This window comes from Microtus ochrogaster, chromosome 8, assembly GCF_000317375.1.
Source record: "Microtus ochrogaster isolate Prairie Vole_2 chromosome 8, MicOch1.0, whole genome shotgun sequence".
Taxonomy (NCBI): domain Eukaryota; kingdom Metazoa; phylum Chordata; class Mammalia; order Rodentia; family Cricetidae; genus Microtus; species Microtus ochrogaster.
In genome coordinates, this window is record NC_022015.1 from 41,779,555 (window position 1) to 41,791,350 (window position 11,796).

Sequence of the window (11,796 nt, forward strand, 5' to 3'; positions counted from 1 at the left end):
CTCCCTGGTCAGGATGACTAATGACTGATGTTCACTGTGACTCTCATCAGGAGGGTCTGGTCCTTGGGAGGAGCCAACACCCTAGGGCATTTAGTGTGTGCTGCTGCAGCCTGGGCTGTGACCTCACCCTTTAAGGGTCACACAAATGGGGCCGGCCAGTGGAATGGATTTCCATCAGGACTGGGACAGACCTAATTCTGGCATGGACTCAGGGTCTGAAGGAAAAGCTTGTTTCTGGGAGGCTGTCAGCTCAAGAGGCGTGTCGCCAGAACCTCCAGGAAAGACGCAGCCAGCGGTGTCACTGGTGGGCAGCGGAGAACACTGAGCTCATTGCCGGGTGGTGAAACACCACGTCCTGTTTGTCAGCCATGTGTTTCAGACCCAGAAGAATGAGGTGTCAACAGATCTGATCCTGGCTCCGAGTCCTGTGCTTTCCGGGGGAACTATTCCATACCTTCTAGTCTCTCCCCAGCTGAAATAACAGGGCACACACACGTGCACACACACACGTACACTTACACATCAGCTTTCTTGATTTAAAGAAATGAGACAAATAAAGGAGGGAGACGTTGTCAGCACGCTGAGGAAATTTTTCTGCAAGGTGTAATTTCAGTTTTTGCAAATAGAAAAATTGCAGCATAGAGTTTTCTCATTATTTTACTGTTCACAGTGGTAAAAAATCAATTAAAGAGAAATTATCTTTCCATCTCAGTGAAAAAGGGTGTCTTCATACAGCCAGAAAAGGTCTGCAGTAAGACTCAGGGTCAAGGAGGCTCCCGGGGCAGAATGTGATGGCTTCTCAAACCTGATCTGAAGGGGAGGACAGCTCTGGAGTGCAGAGCAGTGTCCAGTGGGGACCTCGCCAGGATGCTCCAGGAACCAGATGGCTCCATTTCTCTCACACACACCACACCCTCCCCTTACGCGTCCCTCTCTGCTCCTGGCAGCCTCTCTCTATCCAGGGAGCTCCTCCTCACCCTTCAGGACAGGCGGAAACACTCCAGCCTTTCCTGGGTCCCCCAGGTGGCCTCTGCCCTGTCCATCCACACATGCACCGTTGTCCAGTCCACCCGTCTTCCTGCTCACCCACCTACCCTGCCTGGCCCATTTGCCCTGCTTCCACAGCTCCTCAGGTTTTGGGCTTCCTTGCACACTGTGCCCTCTACCACTGCAGTGGCTGCCCAAGCCAGGTAGCAGGCCCTGTGACATTCTGCATCGTGTCCCTCTCCCTCTGAAGCAGCTGGACCCACCCTGCTGCCCCAAGATATACTTCCCTCCTCCCAGAATGGATCCTCAGAGACACATGCTGCCCACACTTCCCACAGGTCACCTCATCAAGAAACCCAGAATATGTAACCCCAGAATATGTCTTCTCTCTGCTTAGTGTTTACTGACTCATCACCAATTAGCATGTGCTTTATTTTAGGGCTTTTGGGGTACCCTACCCATTAGGGTCTAGCCTAGTAGTTGGTACACAACAGGCCCTTATCCAGCATTTCTACAAAGAAATTGGTACTGGCCCCTTCTGAAGGCACAGCTCTGCTGGCAGGAGACTGCGGAATCCAGATGTACTCCCAGGCCTAGAATCTCACTGCGTGGCTCCCACGCTCCACTGAGACCGAAGCCCAGCCAGCCTGGGCATTACTATGGGCTGGGGCTGAGGGCTCTCTTGTCCTCACCAGATTCCTGTTGCTCTGTGTGTGGTATGACATCCCAAGCTGCTCCAGGCCTGGCCAAATTCTCTTGCCAATCATCACCTTGGGATCCAAAGCTAAAGACAGCATGCACACCCAACAGAGCCAGACCCGTCTGTATTCACAGGCAGCCTGCACAGCACATCCTCAGTGTGCTCCCGGGCCTGGCGGCCACATATAGTCTCTTCTACTTCACAACTTGAAGTACAGAGAGGTGAGGGGTCCAGCCACTCCAAGGTCACAGACACCTAGACCTATAGCTGGACACCTGTGTCATCTTAAAGGAGCCTGAAGGTCCCACCACAAGTCACTGTGTGAACAGGGATGAGAAGTGGGACAGGGCTTCAGCTTGCTCCTAGGCTGCCTCACTTTGTCCCAGGGAGGTGGCCCAGCACCTCTGCCGGAGCCCAAGTTTGGCCAGAAGACATACCTGCTCCTGGCCAGCTGATGAGTTCTGTCTTGAGGGACACAGGCAGCCTCTGCCCTTGCCGTTCTGGGCCAGTGCCCTAAGCAGGGCCAGACTTGTTAAGGCCAAAGCCAAGGCTGCTGCCACCACAGTCTCTGGCGTGGACATCTGTTCTCCTCCCGTTTAGCTCATGGCCACAGTCCCCAGCCTCCCGAGACTCGGCATCATAATAGAGTCTAAATTGCACCTCTCAGAGATGTTTGATGGATAGTGGAGCAGCAGTGTGAGGCAGGGACCCAAGGCCTTTCCACCCCCTATCTGCTGCCCATCCATCTTTCCCAAGCGTCCCTGGTCACCCTGCTTCCCCAAGGCCGACTCCAGTCTCAGCCCCAGGAGCTTCAGGAACAGGACAGACCTACCTGGGAGGGAGACAGCAGCCTCTCTAGAGGAGACCTAAACTATTCAGACGCCTGGTGGCCTTTTCATTCACTTGTTGTGTCTGATAGTTTATGTGGTCATCAAATTAAACCTGGTAAATTGCCCAACTTTTACGGGATCACTGGCTATCATTGTGGGGATTACACAGACGGTGTGCCATGAGTTACAACCTGCCAGTTCTGTGATGGACAGCAGGATACGGACACTTCACTAGAGGGGTGCAAAGAGATGGTTCAGGCTGGTGACCTCCCTTAGCTGGGGGGCTGAGAGGGGCTGTGGGGGGGGGGCTGGAGCAGTTGCTGGTTTCTGCCAATGGTCAGAACAGAGTGCAGTGGGCTTGAGTCCTCCCTATACTGCTTCCAGGCAGTGTGATTTAAGTCGGCTCTAAGTCCTCTCTGGACTTCAGCTTCCTTGTCTATGTATGTGGCTGACAGTTGCCCTTAGTGAGAATTTAAAGTGATAAGATGAGATTATGTGTGCAGAGAATCCCACGTGCAGAACACCCTTCCTAAGAGCAGCCTGTGTCCCCACTTCCTCCTATACACAGGGATACCCCTGTGTAAACCGCCCCTCTGTGCTGCTGCTGCTTTTTTTTTTTTTTTTTTTTTAATGTGTGTTGGTGTTTTGCCATAGGTGTCGGGTCCCTTTGAACTGGAGTTACAGACAGTTGTGAACTGCCATGTGGGTGCTAGGGTCTGTCTGGAAGAACAGTCAGTGCTCTTAACCACTGAGCCATCTCTTCAGCCCCCCTTCTGTGCTTCTTCTTCATGCCCTGTGCTCACTGTGTCTCCTGTGCTTGCACCCCCTTCCAGCCTGAGACAAAGAGCAACCATAGAGAGGGAGAAAGGGTGGGGCTGCAGCTCAGCTTTCAAAACCTCAGGGCCCTTAGCAATCTGGCAGGCTGCACGCACTATCCCGCTTCCCTAGGTCCTTTGCACATGCGCCTGCCACTCTGGTCCCAGTGTGGGCTTGCCTTCAGCTTCACAGACCAGCATGCAGTCTGCCCGCAGGCCTCATCAGCTCTACTGCCTCCTTCTGGAAGCTTTCTCTGACCCTGATCCATCCTCCAGAGTCCAGCTCTGCTTCCACGCTTCCTGGCAGAGGCAGCTGAGCAGCATCTGTAAACCACTACCAGCTGGGGAAATTCATCTCCTAGCTGTACTTTGTGGCCGTCCAGTGGCTGCACGGACGTGTCCCCAAGTCCTGTGAGGGATACCGACTGAGACCAGGTGCAGGGGCAGCCACAGATCCAGGGCCTAGCATGGACATGCTACAGGGGATGGCAGTTATTTTATGACCTTTGAGGGGACATGTGAAGAGGGGGCACTGAGCTGGCTGGGAAAATATAGAGGAATGGGCAGACCACCCTTGCCTCCTAGCCCAGCTCCTCTTTTTGTTTGTCAATGAAGACAGCTCCCTGAAGGGGTGAGGAACATCCTGATGCTGAGTATCAGGGAGGGATGGTCTCATTCCCAAGGAGGGAGACCTGTGCTGGAACTAACCCATGCCCTGGGAGATCCTCCCTGGGTCCGTTTCCTTTGTTATGTGCTGCTGAGGATCCCACTTTTCTGGGAAGCAGGGCTGGACCTGGGGGAGAAGTCACTCCATGCTGCCCCATGTCCCCAAGTACGCTTCTCATCTTGGAAGCTGGGCTCAGTGTCTGTTCTGTAAGAGCCTCAACCCCCCTTTCCTCCTATTGCTCCCACAGACCTGGGGAGGGGCAGGTGTACTCCTGATGCCAAAGGCCCTGTGGCCACAGCACGGTTTTTCTGGGGACACTGTCTCAGGCCTTGTGGCTGCCATGGAACTTAGTGATCCCATTTTCTATTTAAAGAGGTCATGGCAGGCACTTCCCAAAGCCAGCAAGGGAACATAATGTCATATGCCACAATGCTACTGACCCAAGCCTTGTGCTTCTCCCCACCCCCATTGTTGGGAGTGGGGATGAGGTCCCAGACAGGGCTATTAGAAAGGGGTGACCTGTGATCATAGCATGCCTGTGGAGAGGGCAAATGCGTGTACTCATGTGGATATAGGTTTCCTGAAGCTGAATAATGAAGACTGCCCTTGTGAACCCCAAATCTTCCAGTTTCTCCTCCTCCATCATCAAACTGGAGCCGCTGGTGGTATCTTCTCCTCTCCTGGAATTCACTGTGACTTTTCCTAAATCTTCTGAGGCCTCCGGGTCCTTCCAAGGCTGAGCCTGATAATGAGGCAGATTAAGCTAGAAGCAGCATTCAGCTCCACCAGGGAGAAGGCTGAGAGGGCCCCGCCCACAGGGTGCGGTGATTGGCACCCACCCTGCCCTATCCTGCTGGGAGGAGGCTGAGAGGGCCCCGCCCACAGGGTGCAGTGATTAGCACCTACTACCTTGGTGGGGGTGTCTCTATCTCTGTCAAAAATTAATAAGCAGTCCCTTGGTGTCTCATCCAGTAGTTGGCAGCTAGCTTAGCTGCAAACAAGCCTGAGGGAGGAGGCCTCAGAATGGAGGCCTCCCAGGCAAGCCTGAGGGAGGAGGCCTCAGAATGGAGGCCTCCCAGGCAAGCTCCTCTCCTTAGAAGACTTGCCTTCTCTCAGCTGTGACCTGTCTAGAGGGGTAGCTTCAGGTCTCAGGGCTTCATCTGAGAAACCGGACCAAGTCTGCTCCCGTGGGTCCTTGTGAGGATGAAACAGGCTACTTTCGGCTTATCTGAGCACGCTTGGTCACAAAGAGAGATGGGTCACCACATTAGCCACAGTACTTCACTGGTCCAGATGTGAGTTATAGATGAGGCCCTGGAACTTGAAGCTTGTCCAGCAGATTCCATGGGGGCACTTCCTGCATACCCTGACCCTCTAACACTTTCTCGTCTTAGCTGCGCTGGAGTGCCAGCCAGTCTCACCCATCATCCCAAACTGCTCAGTTCCCAGTCCTTGTCCAGTGGTTGCACTCAGCATCTGTAATGCCCGGAGAGCCGGGGGCGGGGATTCTTTTCAAATCTAAAGTTAATTATTTTTCTAATTTCATGCCGCATGCATTATGTATCAGCCGTTATCACTGGCAGTAATTGCAGACAGGTATGCAAATCCGCCTGAAATGAACTACAAGTTCACCTAAGCACGTGGGCCCTGGGTGGGGCTGGGCATCAAAGATGTCCTCCCTGACTTCAGAAAGAGCGAATCGCTTTAAAAAACAAGGCTTTCAAATCGTGTCTTAGGAGGTTAATTATATTGATAGCAGTGTTCGATATTAAACTATGCAGGCCAGGAAGGGGGAGGGAGACGAAAGGAGACACATGTAATTTTGTTTCTTTCTCTCGCAGCATCTCTTAATGATGGTCCTCCACCTGATACTGCCGCCCGGGTCCCTTTGGAGTAAAGCTGCCTCCACTAAGACTTAATTCCTTTGGGGAGGGGAAAAAATAAGCAGATTTAATGCCAGTGGGAGGGAGAATGACGAGAAGGGGCCGTGCCAGCAGGGCAAGTGACAGACCTCAAGACCAGGGCTGGGTTCGGGATCTTTGTGGCTGAGCTCAATGGCTACCTGTAGGAGCCTAGGCTGCTCGCTCGCTCGCTCGAGGGGAAGAGAGGAGGAGGTGTGGAGAAAGTGCTGACCAGGAGGAATCCCAGGCAGGCATGGAGGCTGTAGCCTCTCAGGAGCAGGGGATCAATCGACTTTGCTCGGAATGAGGGTTTCTAATTGTGACCTCTGGTTTCCTGTGCATCTATTACGTTCTGGCTCTTCCCACTGAACCTAAACTTCTGCTTCTCAGGTGTGGTCTATCCTGCCCCCCACAATGAGCCTGGCCCAGAGAGGCTGTGTAAACATCTTTTGTATCTGTATGTCTGTGAGGGCCAGAGGCTGCCATGGGATGTATTTATTACTCTCCACCTTATCTTTTGAGACGGGTCTCACAGAATTCAGAGCTCACTGACTGGCTAGGCTGGCTGCTCAGGGATCTCCAGAGAGCCACCTGTCTTTGGCCCCACCTCCAGCGCTAGGGTCACACACGCACCACCATGCCTGTCTTTTATGTGGGCACAGGGATCTAATGCCCAGGTCCTTGTACCTTATGCAGCAGGCACTTTACAGGTGGAGCCATCTCCCTACCCACATCGTGAATAAACAAGGCAGGCTCTAGAATCTGTAGCCCAGAACTAGGCAGCTGGAAAAAAGAGGAGGTGGAACCTTCCCATCAGCATCAGGGGCCATGGTGACCTGGTGTTCTCGTTATAGCAGTCCTGAGAGACAAAAAGTCCTGTCTCAACTATGAAGAGCTGGCCACCCACCCGGGCCTCAGAGCTCCTCAAATTCAGCTGCTCTGGAGAAGCAGGCCCAAGAAGGCCTGGCTGTGCCCCAACTTGGTGGCCAGCTTGGCACTGCCCAGTGGCAGGCACATCTCCATGAGTGCCCATGCCATGAATGCATGAGGAGTAGAAAAGCGACAGCAGCCTGGGAATGGAGGAAGAGGACTTGGAACCCATTTATCTGCTCCTTATAGATGTGCAGGGATAGGCCCAGTAACAGCCTTCTAGAATCTTTCCTCTGAGGTCTGAACTCTCAAACCCTTCCCCATAGGTTTGTAAGAGCAGGTGATGGGATGTGCCCCAGCTCTGGGCTCTTCTTAAGAGTCCACGGGGTCTCTTAGGAATAGCTAGCCTTGTTTCTTTCCAGCCGGTTATAGCCCATGTGTACACAGGAGAGGCACACTCCAGGAGAGGACCTGCCCTCGTTTATACCACCCTCAGCCCATCCAGGGCACCTCTGCCCCCAAAGCCCAGTGTGTCCCTTTCTGTTTCTCCACCTCTGGGGAAGGCGAGGCTGCACAAAGCCAGCTGAGCAGATCTTTCCATCAGCGCTTCGCTTCGAGCGACAGGATTGCCGCGGGAGGTGGTTGCTGTTCCCCTCTGGCTTGGCCTGGCCCCAGGAATTATCCCCTAGCTCCTCCTAGGGGCTGAGGGGAAGCTGAAGATGCAGAGAGGAGAACCATATGCAGGCGGGGCCCAGCTGTGTGCTTGCGGCCCAGCTGCTAGGTTGTCGCGCCTTTATAATAAATAACAGCAAATAGCCCATCCACAGGGCATCCTTCACGCCAGTGGCTAATAACACGGCTATTAATGCCCCCACAGACGGCGTGTGCAGTGCACGGCTCTGACGGATGTCTCAGGCCCTGGCGCAGTCATAAATCAGCCCCTCTCTTGGGGCAGAGTGTGGGAAGTGTCATTTTCCATCTTGGTAATGAATTGGGGCTTCCCTGCCCTGCCCAGGGCGCTGAGGGGTTCTGAGGTTGCTGGGATTACTGTGTGCAGAGGTACTGCCCCTCCCCTCCGCATCCCTGGGAGTCCAGGAGGAGCTGGTCCAGCCAGTCACCTGCTGTGTAGCTGTGGGGCACTCACTTGACCTCTCTGGACTTGTCTCTGCCCTCTAACCAACAAAAGGGATCACTGGAGGCCAGTGAGATGACGCTGGGTAGTGGATCCTGGTCAGCCCTACCGCCATCTCTCTAAGCACAGTGGAGCAGGCCTGGAAGGAAGGGATCTTGGTATTCTTGCTAGTTCAAGACAGCAGGTATCAAGGCTGATGGCCTTGGTCCCCTAAGCTCTTGCCTATCCTATCACTAAGCCTCATGGCCGTCCCCTTTGTACAGAACAGGTAGCCAGCAAGCCTGGCAGGGAGAGGCCCAGGAGGAAGACACCGCTGTGACTCATTCCCAGGTGGTCTCCCATGCACCTGGCAGAGCCCGGCAGATGGATCCCTACCTTCCTGTTGGGGACCTGCAGAGGGCAGGACTCAGTTATCCCTCCCATGCACTGTGCTCCCTCCTGGTGGAAAAAGACTCTTGTCACCATCTGGGCCACCAGGAAGTCCTGCTGGTCCCCCTGCCACAGGCTCTTACCTCCTCTGCTGCTGTTCCCTGGAGCCACTGGGTCCCAATGGGATCACTGCTTCACAGTTCCAGGCCACGCTCACATGCCTTGTCCCATGTCATCAACAAACCCAGAACCACAGACGGCACCTCCGGGGCAGAGCAGGAACAATGAGGCACACAGAGAATAAGGTCTTGACGTTTTGCTTGTGGTTAGGCTTCAGATGTGGCTGCAGGCCCCAAGTAGCATCTTTGGCACCCCAGGCACAGGCACTGCAGGCTTGGCTCTCTGGAGTGAGAGGTATGTGTTCTGTGTGCACCCCCGGGGACTCCTGAGCAGGGCATGCCCCACAGCCCAGTGCCGGCCCCCGGGGAGTGTGGCCTCTCGCGGGCCACCACTTCCCCCGCAGCTCTTTGTAACTTTGGGGCTCAGTCCTCGGGCCACACCTCTCCTGAAATGCCTTTGTGGGGCTGTTGCCCCTTTTTTCTTTACCAAGGTTCTTTTTTTCCTTTCTTTTTAAATCCCTTTAAGTCACTTGGCAGAATGGCTCAGTGCAGAGAGCACTCTTGCGTGACAGAGCTGAGAGAGAGCCACTCAGGCTGCATCTGGGGGGGGGGGGGTCTATTACCCCTCTGAGGAGTTCAGATTCACCACAGGCTGCAGTCACCTCACCTCACACTGCTGAGCTGTCAGGCCTGTGTGTCCCCGCTTTGGGAAGCCACTTTGAGAGGGGGCTGGTCTGCTTGGCTGCTCCTGCTTGTAGAGAAGCTTCTGGAGTGGGTGAGGCAGAAGGGTGGGTGATTCTTGCTTCAGCCACTGGGTGCAGCTGTCCAGAGTGGGGCCTTTCTCTCCTACTCCCCGCTTCTTCACCTGCCAAAGGCAACACAAGCAATCAAACCAAGGAAATGAAGAGCCCCAGGGACAAGTGCTACAGGCAGCCATGGCCACCACCGCTGTTCTCACCACTTCCCAGTAGCTGGGCTTGTTTCTTTTTCTTTTTCTCTTTCCGAGATAGCATTTCTCTGCAAGTGCTCTACAGCTGAGCCAAATCCCCAGATCCCCTTCCTTGCACAAATACTACTGTGCTGCATGCCTGGTCAGGGTCTGAGGTCATTGTTCCCACCACTGATCACGTTTTAAATCCAGGGAATATGCAGAACCCTTCCTTGTAACTGCCTGCAAGGACTAGGTGGGGAAAACAAGATGACTTAGTGGTAAAGACATCCAGCACCGAGCCTGAAGACCCGAGTTCAATCCATGGGAGCCCACATGGTGGAAGGAGAGAACTGATTCTCACAGTTGTTCTCTGAGCACACACAGAGGGAATAAATAAATAAGTGAATAATTTAAAAGTTTGGGAGCTCCTGGCCTTGCAGAGCCACACCCCAGCCTAGAGCAGCCCCCACTTCCCAGCACAAACTTAACTAAGTGTCATTTTAAGGCTCCATCTGGGCTATCCTGGCCCTGGCCTCCAGAACAACTCAGCCTCTCTGGCTCACCAGGGGTCCACGACCTCCCTGCTCCAACTTCAGCTGTCTCCTCCTGTGGGGCCAGCCTTCCACACCCTGTTGCCCTTCCCGCTGCTGTAGAGACGAGGGCTGCAGGCTGCCCCAAGGAATACATTAGCAGCCAGCCAAGAAGGCCCAACTCTGGTAACTGCACCCCCTCCTCCACAGGCGCCCCCCTCCTTGGAAAGGAGCTTTAATGACAGCACAGGCTCTGGTTAGGCTCAGCTGCATCTAGGTACCTTCCTTTGGAGGACCAAAGGTGGTTGGTTCAAGGCCTGCTTAGTGCCTGCAGCCTGCACACCTGGGGTGCATATTCAGTATGGCCATGTGCTGAGCAGAGGTGGCTGTCCATGGCTGCAGCCCACAGAGACCATAGGGGACACATGGGAAGAGTGAAGTACGTGGTCAGTGCATGAAGGACTGATGGGGTAAGAGGAGCTCTCAGGGACACTTCCCAGGAAGCCAGACAGCAGCTCAGAGTAGCCAGGGCCAGGCAGGGCTGCAGATGCCAAGCGGCAGGTGGGCACAGTCCCAGGCAGGTGCAGAATGAGGTTGGACAGGAGGGAAGATAAGCCTGTTCCTGCAGAGGGGCAGTGGTAGCTGCAGCCTAAGCCATTATTGCTATTACCACCCGCGTGATTTCATCCAATTATAAACTGTAATTTCTCTATGAAAGCGAGAGATGGAAAGAGTCCAGTGAGGTCATCTGCCTTCCTGGACAGGCCAAGGAAATTGTTTTATACTGCTAGGGGTGGGAGCAGGCAGCTAGACCACCACACACACACACACACACACACACACACACACACACACACACACGATGGGAGCTGTGTCCTTGGAGCCTGGAACCCCAACTGCCTGTCCATGACAGACACAAACCAGAGTTCTGCTTTTGAAATCACAGGCCCAGGAGGAAGGCAGATTCATCCCAGTGGCTGTTGCTTGATTCAGGCTCCTCCAGCTCTCAGGAGCTAGTCAGTGCTGGCTCACCACTCCTAAGGCCCCTACTCAGCCTGGCTTGCCATTGCAATCCCGACCTCCCATAGTTCCACTGCCCCCAATGAAACTAATTCAGACATTGACATCTGTGCAAGCACATGAACAAATATGTCACGTGTATAAAACTAGGCTCATGTGCAAAAATCCCAACACAGGAAAACATGGAAAACAGAAGTGTACACATATACAAACATATATGCATCCCTATGCACATTTAAATTTATGCATATATGCAGAAATGAACAATGCAATATATAGACAAACACATGATCAAGATGTTCACACCTTTGCACCCAGGAATGCATATAACACATTTCCTCAGGCATGCATGCATTACATGAACACACATTCACACACAGATGTGAGAATACACAGAGATTGACAGGAATGTGCACACATACACATTTGTAACAGTGCACACTTGTGACGTGTGGGCCTTTCCCCCACTGTCTCTCCCTCCTGTGAGAATCCTCACATCATCCCTCTGGATATGTGGGCCCACAGTTATAATGGCAGTGAGGTAACACGATAAAATGAGACTATGAAGCTGGAGACTCTAGTGCCTGGCTTAGTGCCATACACACAGTAGGTATTTAATAAATGCACCCAACATTCTCTTCATTCTTCTTTCTCCCTGGAAAAACCAAGCTTCTGAGGAAGGCTCTCCTGGGCCTGCTGCTTGTTCCCTGAGCCTCAAGGGGACCTCTAGTGTGGACAGGTTTGGCTAGAGTCTCCTTTCTGGAGGGGTCGCTTAGGTATCTTACACATGTACTGGCTTTTCAGGCCAGCCTGGCAGTGTGAGCCCTGGCTAGGGTTGTGGCTCCTCCCACCTGCGGGTGCTTAACTATGGCGGGGGGGGGGGGGGGGCGCTGCCCCCGCTTTGGGAAGCCACTTTGAGAGGGGG

The 11,796-nt window shown here is 53.7% G+C and overlaps 2 protein-coding genes across 5 annotated transcripts in view; one reads left to right on the forward strand and one right to left on the reverse strand.

Annotated features, from left to right (window-relative positions):
* Positions 1-11,796, forward strand: part of Macrod1 (MACRO domain containing 1) — a 142,468-nt gene that overhangs the window by 40,578 nt on the left and 90,094 nt on the right. The gene's annotated exons all lie outside the window — the stretch shown is intronic.
* Positions 1-11,796, reverse strand: part of Flrt1 (fibronectin leucine rich transmembrane protein 1) — a 78,010-nt gene that overhangs the window by 10,392 nt on the left and 55,822 nt on the right. For all 3 annotated transcript variants that reach the window (XR_003377290.1, XM_026781428.1, XM_026781429.1), the window contains one exon: positions 8,415-9,255. The gene's annotated coding sequence lies outside the window, so the exon portion shown is untranslated. The remainder of the gene's footprint in view (positions 1-8,414; positions 9,256-11,796) is intronic.